At 39.2% G+C, this 5,000-nt stretch overlaps 1 protein-coding gene across 3 annotated transcripts in view; it reads right to left on the bottom strand.

Moving 5' to 3' along the window:
* LOC138972697 (uncharacterized) overlaps window positions 1–5,000 on the bottom strand; it is a 90,196-nt gene that overhangs the window by 32,612 nt on the left and 52,584 nt on the right. The window lies entirely within an intron of this gene.

The raw sequence follows: 5,000 nt of genomic DNA, 5'->3' as shown, positions 1-5,000 counted from the left end.
CCACAACGCTGTGAGCGTCTGTCGTTCCTTACTATGTATGTCCGGGGGAAATTGATAACCACATCGGATACCGTTGAAGTTTTCTTTTAACATAAACTCAAGCTATATACAACTTAACCTGACCGAGTTTGTTGCACACAAAAAACAAGTCGCGTAAGGTGAAATTACTACATTTAGTCAAGCTGTGGAACTCACAGAATGAAACTGAACGCACTGCATTTTTTCACAATGACCGTAGTCCGCCGCTTGTGCATAACGGAGTGAAACTGACGAGCCTGTTCAGCGCGGTAGTGGTTTCGCTGTGCTGCATAGCACGCTTTTCTGTACCTCTCTTCGTTTTAACTTTCTGAGCGTGTTTTTAATCCAAACATATCATATCTATATGTTTTTGGAATCAGGAACCAACAAGGAATAAGATGAAATTGTTTTTAAATCGATTTCGGAAATTTAATTTTGATCATAATTTTTATATTTTTAATTTTCAGAGCTTGTTTTTAATCCAAATATAACATATATATATATGTTTTTGGAATCAGGAAATGATGTAGAATAAGATGAACGTAAATTCGGATCGTTTTATATATAAAAAAAAAAATATTACACTTTTCACATTTTTGATGACCAAAGTCATTAATTACTTTTTAAGCCACCAAGCTGAAATGCAATACCAAAGTCCGGCCTTCGTCGAAGATTGCTTTACAAAAATTTCAATCAATTTGATTGAAAAATGAGGGTGTGACAGTGCCGCCTCAACTTTTACAAAAAGCCGGATATGACGTCATCAAAAATATTTATCGAAAAAAAAAATATCCGGGGATATCATTCCCAGGAACTGTCATGTAAAATTTCATAAAGATCGGTTCAGTAGTTTGGTCTGAATCGCTCTACACACACACACACGCACAGACAGACACACACACACACACACACATACACCACGACCCTCGTCTCGATTCCCCCTCTATGTTAAAACATTTAGTCAAAACTTGACTAAATGTAAACAAGTCGCGTAAGGCGAAAATACAATATTTAGTCAAGTAGCTGCCATTTTTCAGCAAGACCGTATACTCGTAGCATCGTCAGTCCACCGCTCACGGCAAAGGCAGTGAAATTGACAAGAAGAGCGGGGTAGTAGTTGCGCTAAGAAGGATAGCACGCTTTTCTGTACCTCTCTTTGTTTTAACTTTCTGAGCGTGTTTTTAATCCAAACATATCATATCTATATGTTTTTGGAATCAGGAACCGACAAGGAATAAGATGAAAGTGTTTTTAAATTGATTTGGACAATTTAATTTTGATAATAATTTTTATATATTTAATTTTCAGAGCTTGTTTTTAATCCGAATATAACATATTTATATGTTTTTGGAATCAGCAAATGATGGAGAATAAGATAAACGTAAATTTGGATCGTTTTATAAATTTTTATTTTTTTTTACAATTTTCCGATTTTTAATGACCAAAGTCATTAATTAATTTTTAAGCCACCAAGCTGAAATGCAATACCGAACCCCGGGCTTTGTCGAAGATTACTTGACCAAAATTTCAACCAATTTGGTTGAAAAATGAGGGCGTGACAGTGCCGCCTCAACTTTCACGAAAAGCCGGATATGACGTCATCAAAGACATTTATCAAAAAAATGAAAAAAACGTTCGGGGATTTCATACCCAGGAACTCTCATGTCAAATTTCATAAAGATCGGTCCAGTAGTTTAGTCTGAATCGCTCTACACACACACACACACGCACACACGCACACACACACACACATACACCACGACCCTCGTCTCGATTCCCCCTCTATGTTAAAACATTTAGTCAAAACTTGACTAAATGTAAAAAAGACACAGCGCGTACACCACTCGTGCCTTTGCTCAAATTTGCCACTATCGAAGCAAAGTTTGAAAGACAGACAACAAACAGACGACAGACAGACAGGATTGATTGAACGGTGGATATTGAGACACACAAACTTAGAGAGATAGAGAGAGAGAGAGAGAGAGAGAGAGAGAGAGAGAGAGAGAGAGAGAGAGAGAGAGAGACAGACAGACAGACAGACAGAGAGAGACAGAGAGAGAGAGACAGACACACACAGAGAGAGACAGACAGAGAGAGACAGAGAGCGAGACAGAGAGAGAGAGACAGAGAGAGAGAGACAGAGAAGAGAGAGAGACACAGAGAGAGACAGAGAAAGAAAGAGAGAGAGAAATATATATAGAGACAGACAGACAGACACTGAGAGACAGAGAGACAGAGAGAGAGACTGAGAAACAGAGAGAGAGACAGACATAGAGAGAGACAGAGAGAGAGAGACAGAGAAGAGAGAGACACAGAGAGAGACAGAGAGAGAAATAGAGAGAGAGAAAGAAAGAGAGAGAGAGAAAGAGAGAGAGACAGACAGACAGACAGACCGACAGACAGAGACACAGAGAGAGAGGGAGACAGACAGACAGCTAACCAGACATTGAGACAGACAGGAAGATTAAGTTGTCTTTTGTTTTGTTTACCAAGATCATAAGCAAAGTTCAGTCTGTAGCTGTGAGGCATGCATTTGCGCGTCTTGTGTATTCTTTCACAGTCAACAACGAAAGTCAGTGTGAAAGAAACCACCACGACACTCTTGTCTATGAATATGTTTTCGCAATACATGTCGTATAAGACAGACAAACAGACAGACAGACAGACAGGCAGACAGACAGACAGACGGACAGCCAAACAGACCTATAGACAGATAGGCAGAGAGATCGACCAATGAACAGATATATGAACATAGAACAGACAGACGGACAGACAGGCACACACACACAGACACACAGACAGTTAGATAGATCGAATGTACAAGTTTTCACCAATATCAAAGCCCCGTTCAAAGTAAGTAATGATATTAAGCTTCTTACTTCTTTATTTCTAGTCACCACGCCCTGTAGGCCTACACTTTTCACCGGAGACGTCAAAAGTTATGTCTGACTTTTTAGTGCACAGTCACTGGAATTTGAACAGAATTCCCAAACGGTAGTTTCTCCGTTTTTCATCTGACATTCCGAACCAACCCTCCCCGTTTAAAACTCGTGCGCGCTATTTTCCCCCTTTGGAGATATATCCATTGATATGATTTGAATGGAATATTAGGACGCGTTGACATAATGATAAGCTGAGAGAGTTCCGTCTATATGGGATCGTATTGACATATATATATATCTCCTTCTGAGAATGTTATTATGTGAATCAACACAAACTCGTGCAGGGTATTATTTTTAAATTATTCCTCGCGTGGGGGTCGAAACCCAAAAGATTATAAAAAAACCCGGGAAAACCCCTAGAAAAAACCCAACTGGTAACCCCCCTCCCCCCCACAAAAAACAAACCCACCAAAAAACCCACCTAATAAACACGAGAAGAAAAAAACCGATAATAAACAACAACCGCAGACAAACAAAATTCTGATTATTTCGATCAAAATAACGTTTCTTAATGAAATGAGGTATGCCATACGTTTTCGTTTCCAAGTTGAGATGTCAAGGAGAGAAAATGGTAAAGTGGCTGCTCGGATGTAAACATATTGTTTCTGCAGTTTACAACAACTACAAGGCTGCTCGGATGTAAACATATTGTTTCTGCAGTTTACAACAACTACAAGGCTGCTCGGATGTAAACATATTGTTTCTGCAGTTTACAACAACTACAAGGCTGCTCGGATGTAAACATATTGTTTCTGCAGTTTACAACAACTACAAGGCTGCTCGGATGTAAACATATTGTTTCTGCAGTTTACAACAACTACAACACAAACAAAGTTTACATATCATATACACAAAAGTTGATCAGAGTTTTAGAACGAACACATTCTCTTCGATTTTCTTCCTTATTTTTTTTTAATCATAATTTCCATTCTCACTGTTCCTCAGTTCTTAAACGTTGTTCTTCAGATTCAACCGTGAGTGAATAACATTGCTTATATGTAACATAAGATATCACTTCCCCCTGTTTATCAACACGACTTGTTTACGAGTTAGTCTGTAATCCAAATCGCAAATTGATTTATCCTAGCTTCAATGCCTCGGTTAATCTCCTGGAAGTATTTTGTACGTAACCGTATATATGTTGATTCAATCACTTTTTGTGGGACGGTTCGTTTCATTTCCGGAATGCAATTTAACTGACGCGGATTGTGTTTATTTTAAATCAGTGTTAGCTTCAAATAGAGCGTAAACTAAGCTTACACTTAAGCGAAAGAAGTCTCACTCGTATAGTTCTTTGACGCTCTTTTGGATCTATATTTTGTCCATATTGCTTAGCTTGTCCGACATGTCAAACGGCCTACTACTTTGCCTTCGTGAAAATGGCTTTCTGATTGTAAATATGAGACTGTGGCCATTGTTTTTAAGTTATTTCATTCATGCGCGCGCGCGTGTTTGTGTGTGTGTGTGTGTGTGTTTTGTGCGTGCATGTGTGCTTGCGTGCGAGTGTGTATGTGTGTGTGTGAGTGTGTGTGTGTGTGTGTGTGTGTGTGCGCGCGTGTGTGTGAGAGAGAGAGAGAGAGAGAGAGACAGAGAGAGAGAGAAAGAGAGAGAAAGAGAGAGACTGACAGACAGACAGACAGACAGACAGACAGAGTCATTCAATCTCTCACTTGTTTACCCAGTTCATAACACTATAATTTTCGTGCTGGAGTTGAAAAAAAACACGTATCCGACAACATGGCCATCTATCAATAACAAAAACAACCAAAGCTGCCTCTTTCATATGAGAACAAGAAGGGCAAAGCCCATACGACTCACATGCTTGACCTTGACATGACCTTGACCTTCAGGGTCAAGGTCAAATAACTAAACCTAGCAATGACATCATACACTAAGAACTGCTTTACACATTTTTCCTACCAAAATACATGTGACCTTGACCCAAGGTCAAGGTCATCCAAGGTCATGCAACTCAAAGCTGTTAATTCAAGACATAGGAAGTACAATGGTGCTTATTGGCTCTTTCTACCATGAGATATG

The sequence above is a fragment of the Littorina saxatilis genome, linkage group LG8, assembly GCF_037325665.1.
Source record: "Littorina saxatilis isolate snail1 linkage group LG8, US_GU_Lsax_2.0, whole genome shotgun sequence".
Classification (NCBI taxonomy): domain Eukaryota; kingdom Metazoa; phylum Mollusca; class Gastropoda; order Littorinimorpha; family Littorinidae; genus Littorina; species Littorina saxatilis.
The sequence above is the reverse complement of the archived record's forward strand: the minus strand, read 5'-3'. Positions and strand labels throughout refer to the sequence as shown.